Source organism: Neofelis nebulosa, chromosome 15 (genome assembly GCF_028018385.1).
Source record: "Neofelis nebulosa isolate mNeoNeb1 chromosome 15, mNeoNeb1.pri, whole genome shotgun sequence".
NCBI classification, from domain to species: Eukaryota; Metazoa; Chordata; class Mammalia; order Carnivora; family Felidae; genus Neofelis; species Neofelis nebulosa.
Genome location: NC_080796.1, coordinates 65626389 through 65651435, shown reverse-complemented (window position 1 = coordinate 65651435; position 25047 = coordinate 65626389). Strand labels below are relative to the sequence as shown.

General features: G+C 41.6%; 1 long non-coding RNA gene across 2 annotated transcripts in view; it reads left to right on the top strand.

Moving 5' to 3' along the window:
• LOC131495597 (uncharacterized) overlaps positions 1-25047 on the top strand; it is a 270012-nt gene that overhangs the window by 25608 nt on the left and 219357 nt on the right. The gene's annotated exons all lie outside the window — the stretch shown is intronic.

Genomic DNA, 25047 nt, shown 5'->3' with positions numbered 1-25047 from the left:
CTTAGCTTTTCTGGGCCTTGGATTTCTCTCTGAAATGAGGTGAAATGACTCCCCATATAGTACCGTTTTCTTCCATGCCATGATGTTTCTCAAATTGATGGGAGGAGCTGATGACTTGAAATGAATACATTGTCATTAAGATTTTTTATTAAAAATAAAGTCTATTTTATAAATATGCAACATTAATAATGCCATATAACACACACACACACACACACACACACACATAATATAGAACTAGGCCGTGTCCCTAGTTCTCTAATTTTTCTCTATTTTGTGGTCATGGTTACAGATGACTTGGGCTTGCTCATCATCATACCATTAGTGGTAGAGACAGGTCTAGGTTCTCAGTCCTGTCCTTAATTTGGTTCCCTGTTCTTTATAATAAACTACTGCACTGTTTTCTAATAGCTTGAAGCCTTCATATATTTCAGTGACTAAATTCTTCCAAGAAGAAATATCTGGGGGATGTATATCTTGGAGTGGAAAATCTGGAAGATATATATCTTGGACATAAAGTTTGGCTATATTATAGGAAAATATTTATAAGTAGGAACAGTAGAACATGGCTCTATTCTGCTAATGACTATTACAGAAGGTCTCACATTCATTGGAAGGAATCTTCTTTGGGGGATTCTGGCTGCCTCTGTGCAGTGGTCTTTACTCTGCAGCTCCAGGGTCTGTCTGTGGATATTTGTGATGCTGTAGGTTACAGGAAAAGGGAGTTGCTCCATAGCCAATGGAAAGCATCAGCTTAGTGATTCCTGCATTGGGTTTGGCTCACTGTCCAGGGTTATGCCCTTGTTGCAAAGCTTCTGTCAGTCACTGGATAGGTTTGGATGACTTCCACTGAGCAGGCCAGGCAAATTTCAAGGCTTCAGACTGAGCTTCCTAGGGAGAAATGAAAAAGCTGAGGGACGGAGGGACATCAGAGATTCTGTTTGGGGCAATGTGTGTGTGTGTGTGTGTGTGTGTGTGTGTGTGTGTGTGTGTACGCGTGTGTGTGTCCAGAAATGCTCAGATTACCCTCAGCTACCAGGCAAAGGTCACCCCACTCTTTTAGGTTATCTTCCAAAGGCCATTAAATCCTCCAAAAAGAAATTGATCTATTGTAACTCTGATAGTTCTGAGGCTGACTGTACTTTCCCAGAGTTTCACATTATTCATTTCCAGAAAGTAATTTTAGTTGATTGCCTTGTGGTCTTTTTGAATGAGGCATTTTATAAAATAGGAGAAAATTGAAAGGGTTGGCTCACCATCAAAATATATCCCTTCTGAATGCTCCTAAAGACAGTATAACTGCCAATTTGGGGTGGAAACTTGTTGGAGTTTCAGTCCCTGGAGGTTTTTAATGGAGGGTGAGACAACTGTCTTTCTTGGTCCATTTAGTTGGATGCCTGCCTTGGACAGGTGTACCAGATGACCTTGTGATCTCTCCCAGTATTGGCATTTTATGATTGGGTAGATTCATGAGAACCTATATTAGGTTCAGGATTTTACCCATCTGATTTATTATTTGGCCCAGTGTCCCTTAATCTTGTTTCTCCTAGCAGATTTTACATTATTTGAAGGCTGGGATGATGCCTGTGTTTCTTTCATGCTGTCCATGGAAGAGAGAGAGCATGGGAGTAACTTATGGAGGAGACAGTGCTCGGGGAGGTAGGAGAAAGGTCCCAGGTGAAAGGTTGACAATTAATGAGAGGAATGATACCACATCTTCTGAGGTTGGAGGGAAGGTATCCAAATTAATACATAGGCATGCACAAAGATGAGGGAGATTCCATTTTATAATCTCAGTTTCATTGATGAAAAATGAGGAAAGATCATCCACGGGAAGAAAGAAACTTAAGGGATACAAACAGAATGGTAAACACTTGGAATAATTACTGTGGAGAATGTAAAAGGGTGCTGACCAAGAACAAGTCAAGGGTTTGATGCATGGTGCTCGAGGTTCAAATAAATTTTGAAGCCATGAATATGTAATGGAGCCAACTCTGAGGACATCCTGGTTTTTGTCAGCAGTGTGCAGCTGATGGGTGGGTATAGGGATGGAGAAGGAAGACTGGAGCATTGATTCAAGGTTGGGATTTTCCTGAGCAACATGGGAAGAGACTGAGAGATGTAAGGTAATCAAGGTTAGCAGACAGAAGAGTTCAGATAACCTGTCTGAGGGTGTGGGATTGTCAGGGAAGAAAAAGCATTGCTTGTTGAAAAAAAATGGGGAAGCAAGAAACTGGAACATTCTGTGAGGCCAGAAATCAAGCAAAATGGATGGAATAAGGAAGTGCAAAAACTGAAAAGGTGGGCAAATATGGCCAGAGAGTAGAATATTGGAGTTTAAGATTTTTGGGTGATGACAAAACTGAGAGCGTTGTGAGGATGGGTTATCCAAATGCAGGGCAGTAACTGAGTAGAGTTAGGGAGATCCATGAACTTCAAGATCACATTGTTGGGATTATCAGATGGGTGGTTTATCTGCATGGATGTGCTTATCTCCTAGGATTTAGGTGGAAGTAGGAATGGGAAGGACCATGAATGGGGCCTCAAAGAGCTATGATGTGGGAAGTATACAGTGCTTTGGGGACTCATAAGAGGGTCTCCTAACCCAGACCTGGAGAGCTGACGGACTTCTGGGGGAAGTGATAGTTACACTAGCCCCCCGAAATGAATGAGGTTAGCTAAGGGAGGGAGAATTAAGGCAGGAAAAAGGGTAGGGCTGTTCCACGCAGAGGGAAGTAGAATGTTAAATAGATCGATATATTTTTTTAATTTTATTTTTTTAAAAATTTACATCCAAATTAGTTAGCATATAGTGCAACAGTGATTTCAGGAGTAGATTCCTCAGTGCCCCTTACCCATTTAGCCCATCCCCCCTCCCACAACCATTCCCGTAACCCTCAGTTTGTTCTCCATATTTATGAGTCTCTTATGTTTTTTCCCCTCCCTGTTTTTATATTATTTTTGTTTCCCTTCCCTTATGTTCATCTGTTTTGTCTCTTAAAGTCCTTACATGAGTGAAGTCATATGATATTTGTCTTTCTCTAATTTCACTTAGCATAATACCCTCCAGTTCCATCCATGTAGTTGCAAATGGCAAGATTTCATTCTTTTTTGATTGCTGAGTAATACTCAGCAATTGTATATATGTAGTGTGTGTATGTGTGTATACATTATATATATATATATACTGTATATATATATATATATATATATACAGTATATATACCACATCTTCTTTATCCATCATCCATCGATGGACATTTGGGCTCTTTCCATACTTTGGCTATTGTTGATAGTGCTGCTGTAAACATTGGGGTGCATGTGTCCCTTCGAAACAGCACACTTGTATCCCTTGGATAAATACCTAGTAGTGCAATTGCTGGGTCGTAGGGTAGTTCTATTTTTAGTTTTTTGAGGAGCCTCCATACTGTTTTCAAGAGTGGCCGCACCAGTTTGCATTCCCACCATCAATGCAAGAGATCCTCTCTCCACATCTTCGCCAACATCTGTTGTTGCCTGAATTGTTAATGTTAGCCATTCTGACAGGTGTGAGGTGGTATCTAATTGTGGTTTTGATTTGTATTTCCCTGGTGATGAGTGACGTGGAGCATTTTTTCATGTGTCAGTTGGCCATCTGGATGTCTTCTTTGGAGAAGTGTCTATTCATGTCTTTTGCCCATTTCTTCACTGGATTTTTTTTTTTTTTTTTTTTTTTTGGGTGTTGAGTTTGGTAAGTTCTTTATAGATTTTGGATACTAACCCTTTATCTGACATGTCATTTGCAAATATCTTCTCCTATTCTGTTGGTTGCCTTTCAGTTTTGCTGATTGTTTCCTTCACTGTGCAGAAGCACTTTATTTTAATGAGGTCCTAGTAGTTCATTTTTGCTTTTGTTTCCCTTGCCTCCAGAGACATATTGAGTAAGAAGTTGCTGCGGCCAATATCAAAGAGATTTTTGCCTGCTTTCTCCTTGAGACTTTTGATGGCTTCCTGTCTTACATTGAGGTCTTTCATCCATTTTGAGTTTATTTTTGTTTATGGTATAAGAAAGTGGTCCAGGTTCATTATTCTGCATGTCACTGTCCAGTTTTCCTGGTGCCACTTGCTGAAGAGACTGTCTTTATTCCATTGGATATTCTTTCCTGCTTTGTCAAAGATTAGTTGGCCATACATTTGTGGGTCCATTTCTGGGTTCTTTATTTTGTTCCGGTGATCTGAGTGTCTGTTCTTGTGCCAGTATCATGCTGTCTTGATGATTACAGCTTTGTAGTATAGCTTGAAGTCCAGGATTGTGATGCCTCCTGCTTTGGTTTTCATTTTCAAGATTGCTTTGGCTATTTGGGGTCTTTTCTGGTTCCATACACATTTTAGGATTATTTTTTCTAGCTCTGTGAAGAATGCTGGTGTTATTTTGATAGGGACTGTACTGAATATGTAGATTGCTTTGGGTAGTATTGACATTTTAACAATATTTGCTCTTCCTATCCAGGAGCATGAAATCTTTTTCCATTGTTTTGTGTCTTCTTCAATTTCTTTCATAAGCTTTCTATAGTTTTCAATGTATATATTTTTCACCTCTTTGGTTAGATATATTCCTAGGTATTTTATGGTTTTTGGTGCAATTGTAAATGGGATTGATTCTTTGATTTCTCTTTCTGTTGCTTCACTGTTGGTGTATAGGAATGCAACTGATTTCTGTGCATTGATTTTATATCCTGCAACTTTGCTGAATCCATGGAATCATTTCTAGCAGTTTTTTGGTGGAATCTTTAGGGTTTTTATATAGAGTATCATGTCATCTGAGAAGAGTGAAAGTTTGACTTCCTCCTCGCTGATTTGGATGCCTTTTATTTCTTTGTGTTGTCTGATTGCAGAGGCTAAGACTTCCAATACTATGTTGAATAACAGTGTTGAGAGTGGACATCCCTGTCTTGTTCCTGACCTTAGGGGGAAAGCTCTTAGTTTTTCCCCATTGAGGATGATATTCACGTTGGATTGTTCATATATATGGCTTTTATGATCTCGAGGTATGATCCTTCTATCCCTACTTTCTTGAGGGTTTTTATCAAGAAAGGATATTGTATTTTGTCAAATGATTTCTCTGCATCTATTGAGAGGATCATATGGTTCTTGTCCTTTCTTTTATTGATGTGATGAATCACATTAATTGTTTTGTGGATATTCAACCAGCCCTGCATCCCAGGTATAAGTTCTACTTGGTCGTGGTGAATAATTTTTTTTAATGTATTGTTGGATCTGGTTGGCTAATATCTTGTTGAGGATTTTTGCATTTCTCTGTTCATCAGAGAAATGGTCTATAGTTCTCCTTTTTAGTGGGGTCTCTGTCTTGTTTTGGAATCAAGGTAATGCTGGCTTCACAGAATGAGTTTGGAAGTTTTCCTTCCATTTCTATTTTTTGACACAGCTTCAAGAGAATAGGTGTTAACTTTTCCTTAAATGTTTGGTAGAATTCCCCTGGAAAGCCATCTGACACTGGACTCTTGTTTTTTGGGAGATTTTTGATTACTAATTGATTTCCTTCCTGGTTATAGGTCTGTTCAAATTTTTTATTTCTTCCTGTTTCAGTTTTGGTAGTGTATATGTTTCTAGGAATTTGTCCATTTTTTTCCAGATTGCCCATTTTATTGGCATATAATTGTTCATAATATTCTCTTATTATTGTTTTATTTCTGCTGTGTTGGTTGTGATCTCTCCTCTTTAATTCTTGATTTTCTTTATTTGGGTTCTTTCCTTTTTCTTTTTGATCAAACTGGCTAGTGGTTTATCAATTTCGTTAATTCTTTCAAGAACCAGCTTCTAGTTTCATTGATCTGTTCTACTGTGTATTTTTTTTTTTGATAGCATTAATTTCTGCTCTAATCTTTATTATTTCCTATCTTCTGCTGGTTTTGGGTTTTATTTGCTGTTCTTTTCCCAGCTCTTTAAGGCATAAGGTTAGGTTGTATACCTGAGATCTTTCTTCATTCTTTGGGAAGGCCTGGATTGCTATATACTTTCCTCTTGTGACCACCTTTGCTGTGTCCCAGAGGTTTTGCGTTGTGGTGTTATCATTTTCATTGGCTTCCATATACTTTTTCATTTCCTCTTTAACTTCTTGGTTAGCCCATTCATTTTTTAGTAGGATGTTCTTAAGTCTCCAAGTATTTGTTACCTTTCCACATTTTTTCTTGGGGTTGATTTTGGGTTTCGTAGCATTGTGGTCTGAAAATATGCACGGTATGATCTTGATCTTTTTGTACTTGCTGAGGGCTGATTTGTGTCCCAGTATGTGGTGTATTCTGGAGAATGTTCCATGTGCACTGGAGAACAATGTATATTCTGCTGCTTTAGGATGAAATGTTCTGAATATATATCTGTTAAGTCCATCTGGTCCAGTGTGTCATTCAAAGCCATTGTTTCCTTGTTGATTTTTTGATGAGATGATCTGTCCATTGCTGTGAGTGGGGTGTTGAAGTCTCCTACTATTATGGTATTACTATCGATGAGTTTCTTTATGTTTGTGATTAATTGATTTATATATTTGGGTACTTCCACGTTTGGCGCATAAATGTTTACAATTGTTAGGTCTTCTTGGTGGATAGACCCTTGATTACGATATAATTCCCTTCTGCATCTCTTGATACAGTCTTTATTTTAAAGTCTAGATTGTCTGATATAAGTATGGCTACTCCAGCTTTCTTTTGTTGACCATTAGTACGATAGATGGTTCTCCATCCCCTTATTTTCAATCTGAAGGTGTCTTTAGGTCTAAATTGGGTCTCTTGTAAACAGCATGTGGATGGATCTTGTTTTCTTATCCGTTCTGTTACCCTATGTCTTTTTATTGAAGCATGGAGTCCATTGACATTTAGAATGAGTACTGAAAGATTTGAATTTATTGCCATTACGTTGCTTGTAGAGTTGGAGTTTCTGGTGGTGTTCTCTGGTCCTTTCTAGCCTTTGTTGCTTTTGGTATTTATTTATTTATTTATTTATTTATTTATTTATTTATTTTTTCACCTTTTCTCCCCTCAGAGAGTCCCCCTTAAAATTTCTTGCAGGGCTGGTTTAGTAGTCACAAACTCCTTTAATTTTTGTTTGTCTGGGAAACTTTTTATCTCTCCTTCTATTTTGAATGACAGCCCTGCTGGATAAAGAATTCTTGGCTGCATATTTTTCTGATTCAGCACATTGAATATATCCTGCCACTCCTTTCTGGCCTGCCAAGTTTCTGTGGATAAGTCTGCTGCAAACCTGATCTGTCTTCCCTTGTAGGTTAAGGACTTTTTTTTTTTTTTTTTTAATTTTTTTTTTTCAATGTTTTTTATTTATTTTTGGGACAGAGAGACACAGAGCATGAACGGGGGAGGGGCAGAGAGAGAGTGAGACACAGAATTGGAAACAGGCTCCAGGCTCCGAGCTGTCAGCACAGAGCCCGACGCGGGGCTCGAACTCACAGACGCGAGATCGTGACCTGGCTGAAGTCGGCCGCTCAACCGACTGCGCCACCCAGGCGCCCCAAGGACTTTTTTTCCCTTGCTGCTTTCAAGATTCTCTCCTTGCCTGAGTATTTTGTGAATTTGTTCACAAAATACTTGTGGCCTTGTTGATGGTCGGTTTTTGTTGAATCTAATGGGGGTCCTCTGTGTTTCCTGGATTTTGATGTCTGTGCCTTTCCCCAGGTTAGGAAAGTTTTCCGCTATGATTTGCTCACATAACCCTTTTACCCCTATTTCTCTCTCTTCCTCTTCTGGGATCCCTATGATTCTGATGTTGATCCTTTTTAATGAGTCACTGATTTCTCTAATTCTTAAATCATGCTCTTTTGCCTTAATCTCCCTCTTTTTTTCTGCTTCATTATTCTCCATAAGTTTGTTCTCTATATCACTGATTCTCTGTTCTGCCTCATCCATCTTTGCTGCCACGGCATCCATCTGTGATTGCAGCTCAGTTATAGCATTTTTTATTTCATCTCGACTAGTTTTTACTTCTTTTATCTCTGAATAATGGGATTCTAATCTATTTTCAACTCCAGGTAGTATTCTTATTATCGTGATTCTAAATTCTTTTTCAGACATCTTGCTTGTATCTGTGTTGGTTAAGTCCCTGGCTGTTGTTTCTTCCTGCTCTTTCTTTTGGGATGAATTCCTTCATTTCATCATTTTGAAGGGAGAAAAGGAATCAATGAGGTAGAACAAATTAAAATTAAAAAAATATTAAAATTAAAACATTAAAAAAACACGCACACACAAAATCGAATAAATGATGCTAGGTCCTAGGTGTGCTTTGTTCTGGGTGTTGAAAGTGGTTTGATAGATGAGAGAAAAAAGGGAGGGGAAAAAAAGAAAAAAAAAAAAGGAAATCAGTTGAAGATTTGAACAAGTGAATACACTGAAGTAGACCAAAATGAAATGAGGGAAGTAAAATAGAATTTGAAAAAAATTACACAAAACTAAAAAATATAGTAAAAAACAATTAAAGAAAAAAGATTTTTAATAAAATTGAAAATAAAAATGAATTTTTTCTCTTTCTGTATTCAAGAAAAAGAAAAGAAATGAAAAAGAAAAGATAAAAAAGAAAGAAAATTGAATAGCTGGACCTGCTAACAGACTGAAATATGACTGAAATTACTTCATTTTCCCCTAGAAGTCAAACTATGAAGTGCTTTATAGTCCATAACCTAAGCAGGTGGTGAGAATTGTGTTCTTGAAGAGCGAGAGGTTGGCTCAGTTGGGTGGGGCTTAGTGTAATGACTCCGTTCTCCACTAGATGGCGCTGCTTAGCTCACTGGGGTGGATTGTTCTGGCTCTCATAGGTGCGTATGCATGTGCGCAGGAGCAGTGAAAATGGCGTCACTTAGCTGCCCAGTCTTTAGTATGGGAACTCTTTCCTCTCCAATCAGCAATCACGCACCCATCCTGTTTTCAGCTTTTGTCTACTCCGTGGACAGCTTTTACCCTGTCCGTGACCAAGCCCCAGGTAGTACCTCCCTCCTGAGTTTTGATTCAGATGCGGCTGTTTTCCCCGGCTCCTTACTTCTGAGGGACCGTGGCTTTGACCCGTTCCGCCCCTCTGCGGAGGGTCTCACTGAGCAATGGCCGAATGCCGGCTGCACCCAGAAAAGTTCCCGGGACCGGGCTGCGGCCGAAGCCTAGAGATTGCAGCCAGGTGCCAGTGTGCCCCAGAAAAAGTTCACGAGATAGTGTAGCAGCAGCATTTCAGGGATTATGGAAAATCACAACACACATCTGGCACCAGGCTTCACCCTTAATGACCTTGTTCCAGCACCAGCGAATGTGGCCGTTCTCTGGGGTCTGCTGGGCTCAGGTAGCCTCACAGGCTCTACCAAATGTCCTCCCAGCGGGGGAACCGCCTCTCCCCTTGTGGCCTGAAGACCCCCGGACTCCACTCTGCTCCTGGGGATTCGCCCTTCCCATCAGAGCACCGCCAGGTATCGAGCTGCGGAGTTGCTGACTCTTTGCTCCCCTTGTTTACAGTCTTAATGGAGTTTAAACCCACTCCTTTCTCCTTTCTTAGTTAGTTCAGTCCCTGCGGCCGTTTCCAATTTTCCACTTTCTCTCCAGCTGCTTTTGGGGAGGGGTGCTTTTCCTGTATTCTACCCCTGGTTTCCATCCTCTCTCCACACGCAAAAGCAGCTCCCTGCCCTCTGGCTTCTCTCTCCCCAAGTTCACCTCTCTGCACCGTGTACCTGCTGAATTCTGTGGTTCAAGTTGTGCAGGTTGTTGTGTTAATCCTCAGATCAGTTTTCTAGGTGTGCAGGATGGTTTAGTGTTGGTCTGGCTGAATTTCATGGATGCGAGACCCACAAAAAACTTCCATGCTGTTCCGCCATCTTGGCTCCCTCCCAAATAGATCAATATTTTATAAAGTGTTTAGCTTCATAATGAAAGATAATCTGGAGATGCAGAGTCTATCATTAAATAACATAGTCTATAGCGTGGTAATTTTCTCCACCTACAGTAGCCCTTATTTTGTGATTTTTAATTACAAAATTTTTTTTCTTAACTCAGACTTCTGGGGGCTACAATTCACACCGTCACATTCATAACATATGGGAAAGGAAGGAGATGAAGTGTTCCTGAGGACCTGTCCTCCTGACATTCATTAAGACTTAACCCTCTGTCTGCAGATTAATTTTCAATTACAGAACAAGTGCATGATTTATGCTGCACGGCTGCATTGGGAAAAAAGGGGAAAAGAAAGACATGGAGGTGGCAAAGCAGAGAACAAACAATGGAAGACATAATATACCCAAGAGCCTTTTGTCTTGTACCTTCGTAACATGCAAACGAGAGGCCATTATTACTCTGTGCAAATGTTCACATGCTAAATGTAGATCAACAAAAGGTGAAAGCGCTTAGAGAAGAGAGCCAAAATGTCTGCAAAGAAAAAAGAAATTCAGAAAAGAAGCCAACTCTATTTCAACCAAGTACCTTGGGTCATCAATCGTATCTAAGGAGATTTAGCTACCTGACACGTTGGACTTGGAACCTGTGTTCTCTTTTCCACCCTGTTCTCGCTGTGAGGAGGGGTCGGATGGGGCACAGCGTGAAGAGCCCAGGCTTTGGACCAAAATGGAGCTGGTTCTGCATCCCGACTCCGTCACACTGCTGGTGAGCAGTGCACCCTTGAGCACGTGCCCAAGCCTCTCTGCGCCTCCATTTCAGCATCAGTAGAAGCAGCAGCAAAAACTGAAGTCAAAGGGTGGATGTGAGAATTGGGAAATTCCACATATTTCTGGAGTGCTCAGAAAATATGCAATACATAGGAGGCAGCTCATAAGTGGGAGCTATCAGCTGGAAGTCCTATTGCTCCTGCTTCTAATATTACTACTTCTATTAGTGGTCTGTTCAGTAAATGAATCTGCACGGTCTGTACAGAGAAAGTGCTTGGTCTGTATAGAGGTCTGTATAGAGAAAGTGCTTGCAAGGGATATTTTATGTGTGTATGCTACACTCAACCAATTCTTGCCTTGATAAAATAATTCAAAGATGCAAATGGCACCTTTGCAGTTCTGCAGACAGGATCAAACTTCCTCCAGAGGCCAGAGACCTTCGTGTGTGTGTGTGTGTGTGTGTGTGTGTGTGTGTGTGTGTATGTCTGTGTGTGGGGAAAGGAGGTCAGGGAGATGGGAAGGCAACTGGGAGGCTGGCAGCAGCTTCCTTCCTCTAAATACACGGTCTAGAAGCATTCTAGCGCCAGAGGGATTTTCTTAAGCTGACTTAGAGAAATAACCCAAACCTTGCGGCTGTGTACAAATGCTGCTGTGATCCATTTGTCAAAGGGAAGATAGTTTCTCTCTTGGCCACGTCCCCAGCTCTTTCTTTGAGCAGGACACCTAGAAGGTGCATCATCTGAGTGGTTGGCATAAGAAGGATGACCTGGTGGAAAGGTAGGTTCAGTGCCGAGCTTCTTTGTAAGATCCGTGTGTCACAGGTCTTGAAGGGCTCCATTGTTCACCTTCCTGGTTGATGCCATGGCTTGGGTCCAGCTGGACTGAGGACAGTGCCCCTTTCTGTTTTAACTGTGCACCTGTCCTGAGCAAGGTGCCAGGAAGCTGCTGTCTTCCTGCCTGATAAATAAATTAAGTCAAGTTTAGACTTGACCATTTACATAGCTTCTGGCAAATGGATTTTCTAAGTGTATAATCTCTTTTTTGATGTCACTGGAAATAAGAAAGCGAATTTGGTGTATTAGAAGAGCTACATGGGAAAGGGGCATTAGGAAAATACAGCAGGGACTGAGGCAGAATATAGGAGGTAAAGCGAACATTGGCTTGGTGATTTTAGAAGAGAGAAGCACAAACGCAGAGGGGGAGTTTCCTTCCGTAAACACAGTTAAATTTTGAAGAACGTTACCTGGGAAAGCTGTGGGTTTGCCTTCCTGGGAATACCGAGGATGGACCTTCATCTGCTTGGAATGAATGAAGGAAGCCAGGCTGCAGGCAGGGAGGTCGATTAGATAATTGCTAGTTCCAAATCATACATTTTGATGCTATATTAAAGAATAGAGCTGCGCATCTTAAACAAAGCATTTAAAAATATTTTTAAAAAATGTTTACTTATTTTTTATTTCATTAATTTTTTTAATGTTTATTTATTTTTGAGAGAGAGAGAGAGAGAGACAGAGTTCGAGCAGGGGAGGGGCAGAGAAAGAGGGAGACACAGAAACTCAAGCAGGCTCCAGGCTCTGAGTTGTCAGCACAGAGCCTGAACTGGGGCCCGAACTCACAAACCCTGAGATCGTGACCTGAACCGAAGTTGAAGGCTCAACTGACTGAGCCACCCAGGTACTCGTGGCATTTAAAAATATTTAGATGAGCATATTTCTGGAGCTATGCAACTAGGAAAGCATTACATTGTCTTTCTTTTTTCTTCAAATTTTTATTTAAATTCTTGTTAGTTAACATATAGTGCAATATTGGTTTCAAGAGTAGAATTCAGTGATTCATCACTTACATAGAACACCCTGTGCTCATCAAAGCACTGCCCTCCTTAGTACCCCTTACCTGTCTGGCCCATCCCCCCCTCATCTCCCTCCATCAACCCTCAGTTTGTTCTCTATCTTTAAGGGTCTCTCATGGTTTGTTTCCCTCTCCCCCCGCCCCATTATGTTCATCTATTTTGTTTCTTGAATTCCACATATGAGTGAAATCATGTGGTAGTTGTCTTTCTTTGATTGACTTATTTCATTACTATAATACACTCTAGTTTCATCCACATGTTGCAAATGGCAAGATTTCATTCTTTCTGATGACTGAATAATAATCCATTGTATTTCTGGAACACATCTTCTTTCTCCATTCGTCATTTGATGGACATAGGGCTCTCTCCATAGCTTGGCTATTGTTGATAATGCTGCTATAAACATTGGGGGGCATGTGCCCCTTTGAACCTGTGTTTTTGTATCCTTTGGATAAATACCTGTTAGTGCAATCAGTGCAATCATAGGGCAGTTCTATTTTTAACCTTTTGAGAAACCTCCATACTGTTCTCCAGCGTGGCTGCACCAGTTTGCATTCCTGTCAACAGTGCAAGAGAGTTCCCGTTTCTCTGCATCCTTGCCAACATCTGTTGTTTCTGAGTTGTTACTTTTAGTCATTCTGACAGGTGTGAGGTGGTATCTCATTATGGTTTTGATTTGTATTTCCCTGATGGTAAGTGATGCTGAGCATCTTTTCATGTGTGTGTTAGCCATCTGGATGTCTTCTTTGTAAAAGTGTTTATTCATGTCTTCTGCCCATTTCTTTTTCTTTTTCTTTTTTAATATGAAATTTATTGTCAAATTGGTTTCCATACAACACCCAGTGCTCATCCCAAAAGGTGCCCTCCTCCATACCCATCACCCATCCTCCCCTCCCTCCCACCCCCCCATCAACCCTCAGTTTGTTCTCAGGTTTTTTTAAATGAAATTTATTGTCAAATTGGTTTCCATACAACACCCAGTGCTCATCCCAACACGTGCCCTCCTCAATACCCATCACCCACCCTCCCCTCCCTCCCACCCTCCCATCAACCCTCAGTTTGTTTTCAGTTTTTAAGAGTCTTTTATGCTTTGGCTCTCTCCCTCTCTAACCTCTTTTTTTTTTCCTTCCCCTCCCCCATGGACTTCTGTTAAGTTTCTCGGGATCCACATAAGAGTGAAAACATATGGTATCTGTCTTTTCTGCCCATTTCTTAACTGGATTATTTGTTTTTCAGATGTTGAGTTTGCTAACTTCTTTACAGATTTTGGATACCAACCGTTTATCAAATATATCATTTGCACATATCTTCTCCCATTCTGTAGGCTGCCTTTTGGTTTTGTTGATTGTTTCCTTTTCTATGCAGAAGCTTTTATCTTGATGAAGTTAATAGTCCATTTTTGCTTTTGTTTCCCTTCCCTTTGGCGACATGTCTAGTAAGAAGTTGCTTCAGCTGAGGTCAAAGAGATTGCTGTTTGTGTTCTCCTCCAGGATTTTGATGGTTTACTGTCTCACATTTAGTTCTTTCGTCCATTTTGAATTTATTTTTGCATATGGTGTAAGAAAGTGGTCCAGTTTCATTCTTCTGCATGTTGCTGTCCAGTTTTCCCAACACCATTTGTTGAAGAGATTGTCTTTTTCCCACTGGATATTCTTTCCTGCTTTGTCAAAGATTAGTTGACCATATAGTTGTGGTTCCATTTCTGGGTTTTCTATTCTGTTCTATTGATCTATGTGTCTTTTTGTGCAAGTACAATACTGTCCTGATGACTAGAGCTTTATAATATAGCTTGAATTGTGGAACCGAGATGCCTCCAGCTTTGGTTTTCTTTTTCAGGATTGCTTTGGCTCTTTGGGGTCTTTTGTGGTTCCACACAAGTTGTAGGATTGTTTGTTCTAACTCTGTGAAAAATGCTGGTGGTATTTTGATGGAGATTGCATTAAATGTGTAGATTGCTTTGGGTAGTATAGATGTTTTAACAATGTTTGTTCTTCCAACCCATGAGCATGGAATGCTTTTTCACTTCTTTGCAGCCTCTTTGATTTCTCTTATAAGTGTTCTATAGTTTTCAGAGTATATATCTTTTGCTTCTTTAGTTAGGTTTATTCCTAGGTATCTAATTGTTTTTGGTGAAATTGCAAATGGGATCGATTCCTTGATTTCTTCTGCTGCTGCTTCATTATCGGTGTATAGAAATGCAACTGATTTCTGTACACTGATTTTATATCCTGCGACTTTGCTGAATTCATGTATTAGTTTTAACAATTTTTTGGTGGGGTCTTTTGGGTTTTCTGCATAGAGTATCATGTCGTCTACAAATAGCGAAAGTTTGACTTTTTCCTTGCTGATATGGATGCCTTTTATTTCTTTTTGTTGTCTGATTGCTGAGGCTGAGACTTCTAGTACCATGTTAAATAACAACGGTGAGAGTGGACATCCTTGTCTTGTTCCTGACCATAAGGAAAAGGCTGTCAGTTTTTCCCCATTGAGGATGACATTAGCTGTGGTTCTTTTGTATATGGGCTTTATGAAGTATTACATGATCTTAATTAACTTAAGCCAACATGGCTCATATTGGCAAATAAATGCTGGAAGTTTTTTTCTTTTTAAAAAAATATTTTTTAAACATTTATTTTATTATTGGGAGACAGAGAGAGACAGAGCACGAGCAGGGGAGGGGCAGAGAGAGGAGGAGACACAGAATCGGAAGCAGGCTCCAGGCTCTGAGCTGTCAGCACAGAGCCCCATGCAGGGCCCTAACTCATGAACCATGAGATCATGACCTGAGCTGAAGTCTGACACTTAACCGACCGAACCACCCAGGCATCCTGTATGCTGGCAGTTTTCAAGATGCTCTCACAGGTATCAACACTGGGATTTATCCTCAATGATTGACCTCACTTTTTGGCCTTTTGCGTTTATTCCATTGCTGTCGGAAGTTTCAGGATTGACAGCCCGGCTTGACATCCATTTTCGGCCTGGAACTGGCTCTCCGGCAGGTTGCAGCCTCTGCATTTACTCACTCACCTCACCACTGATCTCTCCTGCTTTCTCCGGGCTCCACCCTGGGCCCGGGAACTGGACAACTGGGACCAACTGGCACCTGTCCTCCAAAGCTCTACTCTGACAGAGGAGAGACAGAGTTGCATTAATGCCTTGGGTTTACTGTCTCTGTTGAGGGAAGAATGATCAGAAAATTCATAGTGCCTATAACTAGTTCCTAGAACAAGGGTATTCATCTTCTTTATAGACTTCAGGAAATAAAAGTATACTTTCAGTTCTGCAAATTGCATTTAAATTTGCAGAATATTGCGTATCAAGCCAGGGAGTCAGGCTTTTACAAACCTCGTTTCAAAGCTGGTGGTTCTGATGACAAGTCTTTTTAATTGAAAATTTAGCTTGGGAAAGAGGTACACAGATAGACGCCTGAACTTACTAGTTGTTCATGGATGTTGACCTTTAGTTAAGTGGACATGGCGTCAGACTTCTCGTTGCTTCTTGACTGGGTGTTGTAAACATGGGGAATTCCAGAAATCAGTTTCTTCCCACCGTGAGAGTGTACTGTGGGCCGGTGACCAACCACAGTCTCGTCTATAGAGAAGAAAGTCCTGTGAGGAGTAAATGTGTTTCACAAAGTTCTCCTCATGGTTAACCTGTTCACTGAAAACGAACGTGGTAATGAGGAATGTGCTGTCTGGGAAGGAGCAACCGATCGTCACATCGATGTGTCACCGAAACCACCTCGACCTCCTACCTCCAGGTTCACAAAACACTGTCACGTGAGTGATCTTGCTTCATTGTCTCACCAGCCTTAGAGGCGGGTCAGACATCTTTTATCCCCATTTTGCAGACAAATAAACTATGGCCCGGAGAAGTGAAGAGACTTGCCTGGTGTCTCAACAGCTGCAAGGTTGCGGGACTTGGTCGAGAAAGCCGCTCTTGGAATTCTGAGTCTGTGTTTTTGCTGCTCTGTCATTCTGCATCGAAAGCGTGTAGAGTAACACTGCAAGGGTCCCGCTAAAGTGCTTTCTAAGGCTGATTAATCACCATCCTAAGTGCCTGGGAACCATCCAGCATTATTAATCTTTTCACCTCCTGACCCCGGTCTTCAGCCTTTCCGGAGAGGGGATCCAGCCTGTTAACACGCAGCAGCAGCCTTCGGTCATGCCCTGCATTATGGTGACGGGGCTTCATCCGTTCTGATGCGGAGCGTGGTTCCTGCTGCTTTGGGTGTGGTTCCCAGAGAGCCATGAGCTACCCTGGCCGGGAGAGGCAAGAACGTAGGACCACCATCTGTCAGACTGCTCCGCTGTGGCTCTACAATCCATAGACCTTGTGTCCATAGTGAATGATAGTGGCATGAAAGCGGTGTTTTAAGCTGCCCCAGGAGACAGGGAAAATAGATAACACAAAGAATGGGTGCATGATGATAATAACGGTGGTACATTTTTCTACATCTTTTAGTCCAGACCAGAGATGGTAGAACGTGGCATTCCACTGCGTGCTGATGCCCACAGTACCTTAGAAACAAGCTTGTAAATAGCTAGGAAGAGCCCTGAGCTGGCAGCTGGCAGTATTGTGGTTTTCTGTGTCAAGTGTCTTCAACTATCATTATCTCCACATGTCCTTCGCATACTTCTCTACTTTGCGCTGCTTTTCCCATCCGTAAAGTGGGGATGATTTTGCCTCACCTCACCCTCCATTAGAGGATGAGCCAGACTGCAGGTGTGAGGTGCTTGAATGAAGTGTCGCGTAGACAAGACGGTCCAAATATCTCTGGCTGCGTGAGCACGTGTGAGGGGCATTTGGAAAATACAGGGGCGCCTGGGTGGCTCAGTCGGTTGGGGGTCCAACTTCGGCTCAGGTCACGATCTCGTGGTCCGTGAGTTCGAGCCCTGCGTCGGGCTCTGTGCTGACAGCTCGGAGCCTGGAGCCTGTTTCAGATTCTGTGTCTCCCTCTCTCTCTGACCTTCCCCCGTTCATGCTCTGTCTCTCTCTCTCTCTCAAAAATGAATAAATGTTAAAAAAATTAAAAAAAAAGAAAATATGACTAGATGGTATTTTATAGTATTTGATGAAATATTTTCATATGGATTATTCTTGTGTGTGTTGCAAATTATCATTCCTTCCTGGTTTTTAGACATCAGACAATGAAGCTAGTGTTCACACCAGATTACTGCTAAAAGGCAGAGTTGCAATGGATTCTGACATTGGAACACCTACCCTTTCTCTGAAGGATGCTCCTCCCTTCATATAAAGTCCACGTTAGGTTTTGGGTTTTACTCCAATTTAAGCATTCTGTGTTTTGGTCAACTGCTTGCATGTTGCAAACACTATTTGCATGTGTTCTCTGTTGTCCTGTAGTATTACAAAGGTTTATCTTCTACTTTTTTTTCTTTTTTTTTTGTGGTAGGGACAGCTACCTGATTGGAGTCTGATCCTTGCTCCAGGCAGAAACACAGATCCAAGATGCTTCTTGCATAGCATCCTTAAAATACTGCTAGAGCCTCTAACCCTATCTCATGGTCAATATTGTGAAGGTGTCTGTGATTCTACCACATCCTTGGGTGAGACATTAGGAGTAAATGGGATGCTGGTTTGTGATACTCAAACCCTGGGGTTTACCCTTGTCTGTCATTGTAATGTAGTTTTATTAAGACAAAATTGAAAGCATTCTAAATGTCGAGAGGGGGTGGGTTAAATAAATTATTATATGTCATTACAAAGAATAAAGTAAATTTGTATTGTTGACATGGAGAGATTTCCAATTAATAGAGTTAAATAAAAAAGGGGTATATATTTTACTATGATTCCATTTAAAAATTATTTATTTAAATTCAAGCTAGTTAACATACCATTAGTCTTGGTTTCAGGAGTAGGACCTAGTGGTTCATATAACACCCAGTTTTTATAAAGAAAAAATCATCATATAACACCCAGTCTTTATAAAGAAGATATCTATCTATCATCATTCATCATCATCATCATTCATCATCATCATCATCATCATCTATCTTAATATCCTTAATGATGAATAAAATACTCTGAAATGTTATTCTTTTTTTTTATTAAAAAAAATTTTTTTTAACGTTTATTTATTTTTGAGACAGAGAGAGACAGAGCACGAACGGGGGAGGGTCAGAGAGAGAGGGAGACACAGAATCTGAAACAGGCTCCAGACTCTGAGCAGTCAGCACAGAGCCCGACGCGGGGCTCAAACTCACATACCGTGAGATGGTGACCTGAGCCGAAGTCGGACGCTTAACTGACTGAGCCACCCAGGCGCCCCTGAAATGTTATTCTTAAAATAAGGAAGGATTCATATGAAAATCTTAATAGTCATTAATTCTAATGTACAGCCTGAAGGCTGGAGGGAGAGGGAGATGTTAACTTGTAATTTTATGTCTTCCTATATTTTTGAAAATTTAACCATTCTCCTCATTTTCTCTGTGTTTTGGTTTTCTTCATTTATAAAATGAGGATATAATAAATGAGTGGACATCCTAACAAGTGCCCTCCTAATGCCCACCACCCATTTAACCCTTCCCGCCACCCACCTCCCCTTCAACAACTTTCAGTTTGTTCTCTGTATTTAAGAGTCTCTTATGGTTGGGCACTTGTTGGGATGAGCACTGGGTGTTATACGTAAGTGACGAATCACTGGGTTCTACTCCTGAAACCAATACTACACTGTATGTGAACTAACTTGAATTCAAATAAATAAATTAAAAAAAATGTGTGGAGTTTTGGTTCATGCTCCTCAAACATTGGAGATTGCCCTTGGTTTTTCATTGTAATGTTGTTTGGTTAAGAAAAACATTGGAAGCAATCTAAATATGTCCATCAAGAGGAGATGGGTTAACATCTCGTAAGATTGTTGAGAGGGTTGAATGATTAAATACATATGAGGTGCTAAGGATGATGCCTAGCACATAATAAATATTCAGTAAATGTCAGCTGTTATTAGTTTTACAGTTATTAATAAAGAGGAATAACTGCTTCCCTGTGGGTTCTGCCAGCACCATACATCTATAAATAGAAAAACCTCAGGGATTCACTTCTAGATCTGTCCTTGGTTGAGCCTAAGTAAGAGGTGATAACGGAGCCCAGGCTCAATGATTCTGCCTAGCCCTTTCCCCTTCCCTACTACAGATGGCAGCTGTTTTGTATCTTAGTAATGGAGAAGATGTGGAGGTCAAGTGGACTACGTTTTCAAAATGTTTACATCAGATGGAGGAATAACAGAGTGTGGTATAATAAAGAATATATCTGGTATTTGTCCCTGGTTCCCAGTACAAAGCTTCAAAAACCCTTGGAATGTCTCTGTTATTCCAACAAGGTGGATCATGGAGAGCCTCTAGGTAGCTTCAAGATGGGGGTCACTAGAAAACCAAACATGTGATTAGGAGGTTGGAACTTTGGGTCAACTCACCTTTTGAGGAAAGGAAGGAGCTAGGGATTGAGTTCAGTCATTTGGTCAACGATTTAATCAGTCATGCCTATGTAATGATTTAATCAGCCATGCCTGTGTAATGAAATGTCAATGGAAACTCTGCACGCTGAAGCTCAGGATTGCTTCCTGGTTGGTGAACATGGATGTGCTGGGAGGGTGGTGTGCCTGCTTCCACACGGAAACTTGGCACTCCCTCCCAGACCCTGCCCTGTGTGGATCCTTCACAATAGCCTGTAATTGTAAGTTAGCACTTTCCCAAGTTCTGACTCATTCTGAATTATTGCACCTAGGGGGATCGTGGGAACCCCCCATTTTGTAACCAGTTTGTCAGACATGTGGGTGGACTAAGGACCCCTAGATCTTGAGGCTGGAAGTTGAAGAAGGGGTAGGTAGTCTTGTGGAGGCTGAACCCTTAAACCTGTACAGCCTGGTGATAAGTCTAAGTGGCTCTTGTCATAACTGAGTTGTGGTGTACCCACGTGGGGTGGAAACAGAGTACAGTTACCTGGTTTAATTAATCATTAGGAAGGTCTCTCTCCCGTCAATGGGAGAGTCCATGTTACTACAGCTGTTATGGGGCAGAGTAACCCAAGCCAGAGAATTATCTGGAATTATCTGCCTGTCACCGTATTCCCTTTGCCTCTTGCTTCTTCACATCCTCTGCCCTTTGATTCTTGTGAAAAGTCATCTGTAAAAATGGCGGTGAAACCACTTAAGTGTATTTTTTCATTTATACCCAGGAATTTTCTCCTCGTGGACCGAATGTAGCTCTTCTTGGTGTACAAACCGCAGTAATTGGTTTTCCTTGTTTTCTTTTTTTCCCACTGACTTTCCTCAGATAGGGACTCTGCCAAGGGCATATGTCTGCTGAATAGCAATTTCATTTACAAGACCTCCCCGGTCTATTAGACTTGGAGCTCACATACGAGTTCTTCTCAGCGTTTCAGTGTAACTCATTAATTGTGAGACACATTACTCTTCCTCACCGCTTAGACTTTGAAGGAATGCAAATAACATTTTATTTCAAAGTTGGGAAGAACAGCCAAAAAAGTGCCAAGAATTGTCTCGACTGGTTTTAGGCAACTGTTAGAGGAAGACATAATAAGTGCTCTAACCATGGACTAACCAGTGTCCTGTAGGAATTAGAGCCCTTGCTCTGCTGTGTCCTGATGCAGACATTTTTCTTTGTACCTTTTAAAACTTGAGTGTCTATCTGCGAACCAGCTGCCACCTCCCATCACTTGCAGCATATTCCGACATTTTCCCATCAAAATAAACTGGTGTATGCTTGGGAAATGCATGCATACCCTTTCCACTACCAGCATGGTGGAGCCAAGTAAGAAAGGCACACGTTAGCAAATTTCCGTAATACACAAGCACCTCAAGGCCGCATAGGTACCAGTTTTCAGATTGCTCACCTGTCCACAGGACTCTCCTCAGGGGATCAGGGTGGGGGACAGTGGCAAACCATACCTGTGAAGACGCCACAGTATTAGAAAAACATCTTAGAGGTGAAAAGATCTCCTTACTCATGAACCCCCTCAGCCATCCTCCTTGTAAGAAGTCATCCAGATTCTGTAAGAACTGTCAAAATACAGTGAAACTTCTCATGGACTTCTGGGTGGTTCACCCTCAGTTAGAAGGACAGCTCTGTTACACGTTTCCTTTATGTTTCTTGCAGCTGGGGGTTCTGTTTCTCCTTACTGGCCCACGCAGAAGCCACGTGTGCCCTGTTGGATGTAGCATCCCTTCTCACGTGGGGAGACAACACTCCCATGATAAGCACCTCTATTGGTTTTCTAGAGTTGCTGCAACAAAGCACTGTAAACTGAGTGCCTTAAAACCACGCAAATCTGTTCTTATGTAGCTGTGGAATCCGGAAGGCTGAAATCCAGGCATCGGCAGCGTTGGTGCCATCTGAGGAATCCGATGGAGAGTGTGTTTCATGCTTCTGTCCTCGCTTCTGGGATGGCACGAAAGCCTTGGAGTTCCCCAGCTTATAGCTGCATCACTAGTCTTTGCTTCCATTTGCACATAGCGCTCTCGCTGCATCGCTGGGTCTTTATCTGGGCATCTTCCCTCTGTGTCTCTTTCTTTGTCCTGTAAAGACACCAGTCATAGTTGGACACCAGTTGGATTAAGTACCCAACCTACTCCAGTACAACGGCCCTATTTCCAAATAAGTTTCCATTGTAAGGGACGGGAGGTTGGGACTTCGTTGTATCTTTTGTGGGCAACACAGTTCAATCTACAACAGTACTTGAGACCCTTGAACTGTTCTTGATAGAACAGATCTTCCAGGCTCCTCCTTGTCCTGTCCATCTCCATTCACAGGGTCCAGGTTGTCAGTGTCCCCTGCACAGCCTTGTTTCGAGAGACATTAGCTCAGAGGATGGGGAATTACCTTTTACTCTTGCTTTTTTGAGCCTAGGGAGAAAACATTTCTAGTGGTAAATGGTAGAAGGTGTCAGTTTGAAAAACTTGCAGGGAAAACTTGCAAAGGAAACTTGCAAAAGTCCTGTTTCTCTGTTAATAAGAAAAGTACTTCATTTTCTCATGTAACCGAAACTTCCCTTCTCAGGGCCTGTCTCCTCATACCTGCCTCCATCCATTCTCAGAGTCCCAGGGCATTGTATCACATGCTGTCCTGCTTGCAGAATAATTATTCCAGAAAACACATGAAAGTGAACCATACTCAGAGGGCAAAAGAAGCCACAAGATGGCCACCTGGGTGGGGATAATGTCTGGATGGGAGATCTGAATCCTCGGAGCACTTATGTTTCGGTGGGGTGAACTGTTTAGGATTGATTTGTGGCCATGGTGAGTACTGAATCCTTTCTGCATGTAGATCACCTCCTCCTCTGGTGGGGCTGTGAGGCCCCAAAGTGCGAGTTCAAGGGAGTTGGGCTGTTGCCCATTAGCTGTTCTCTTGCCATGGTTCTATCCACATTCCTTCCTGCATGGCCATGGGCAGCACTTTGCAGTCAAATGCTCTACCACTGAGCTATACCCCGGATGGGCATCACTTCAGAAACCTTCCCTGTGTTTATCCTTTGAGACCCTGATCTTGTCATTACTCACTTTGTCATGTTCTCAGCCTCTGGCTGTTAGGAAGGGATCCTCTGCTGAGGGTGGGCCACAAGCCGGGTTTGATGGAGGCATGGGAAGGGGGTTATGTAAAGTAGATAAAAACAGCTAGTGAATTGCTACTTATATTAGGGTAATGATGCTTGTAAGTATCCTTGGGTAATATTCCCGACACTGCATTACATGCATCCCCACAATGCATTTGAATCAGAAAATCCTCACATTTATTTTTATAGTTTTTAACAAACATTTTAATTCGTACAACATATACCTTCCCATATTTTTAATAGGAAAGAATGCAATTACTGAATGGGCATTCATTACAGAGTGCATCAATAATGCATTGTGTTTTATATTATTTTCTCCTGTGTTATCATTGTAGTAATAGATTATGAGTCTAAGCAGATTTAGTTAATGCCACTGTGACTTATGGGAACATGATGAATTTGAAAAGTCCTAGAAGTCTTCTTTCCAGATAGGTGGCAGGAGTAAGTTGTCATGATGGCGGCAGGGGAGTGGTAACTCTACTATTAAGGATTTAGAAATATTATCTAATTATATGGGACACTTGGATGGCTCAGTCAGTTAAGCCTCCGACTTCTGCTCAGGTCATGGTCTTGCTCTTCATGAGTTTGAGCCCTGCATCAGGCTCCCCAGCTAGGAGCCTACAATCTGCTTGGGATTCCATGTCTCCTTCTATCTCTCTCTGCCCCTCCCCCACGGATGCTCACGCTCTCTCTCTGTCTCTCAAAAATAAATAAACATTAAAAACATTTAAAAAAAGAAATATTATCTAATTATTATTAGTCACCTATTTTCTCTACCTTTCTGCATTCTCATGGATTTGATGCAAATATTCATATTTCTATTTGTAGTGAGGACAATGGAGCACAAAGCTGTTTTGTGTCAATATTTACAGGAAAAGTAGGACTTGGAGTAGAGTTTTGGAGGTACAATGGGACAACTGTATTTTGATCATTGGAATGTTTTAAATTTTTTTTTTTTTTTCAACGTTTTTTATTTATTTTTGGGACAGAGAGAGACATAGCATGAACGGGGGAGGGGCAGAGAGAGAGGGAGACACAGAACCGGAAACAGGCTCCAGGCTCCGAGCCATCAGCCCAGAGCCTGACGCGGGGCTCGAACTCACGGACCGCGAGATCGTGACCTGGCTGAAGTCGGACGCTTAACCGACTGCGCCACCCAGGCGCCCCTGGAATGTTTTATTTATTGAGTTGAATCCAGTGAGAAAAATTCAGTTCCACTTAATTAAAGTATTTCTTGAGTGCCTACTTCATATAAAGTACATAGCAGTTGGTGTGGATGGGTTCAGCAAAAATAGCTTTAACACAAAGCAGAATGAAACAAGTACCATAAATAAGAGATGTTAAAAGTCCCATTTGGGGGTCACGGGAAGAAGGCCATTTGTTATTTCATCTGAATTCCCATGAAAAAAGAGCCCCCAAACAAAATCTTACATAGGAGCACTTTACTGGGGGTACAATCCTAAGAAGACAACAAGGAGGCAAAAGAAGTGAGTCGAGAAGGGAAAACAAATGCAAGATGATGCATGGCCACGCTGATTACAGCTTTGTGGGAAGCCAGGTGGTTGTTCGGTCATGTGGACCATCTCCAGAGAGAATGCAAGGAACAGTTCTCTGCATGTCCTAGAGAAAGAAGAGGGAACAATTTATTTGCTGGCTTTTGCCTCTCATCTCTCTGTTATTAGTCAAAATCTCCATGGACACCAACTCCCTCACAATTTTGGGTTGTCATCCAGCCTTCCATGGTCAGTTCATACCTGTGGGTGCCTCTTAGCCTGTGGTGGCAGCACTGGTGGCTTGGGCTTTATGATGGTAGAAACAACATGAGCTGTCACTAGGGTCACTCTGGCTTGGAGGTAAGGCAAGCAAGTAAGGCTGGGGGTGCTGAGATAGTGAGGAGCAAATCTAGGTGGTCCAGGTGAATACCGTTGGGATTAGGAAAAAATTTAAAGAGGAAGATGGCACCCGAGATGGTAGT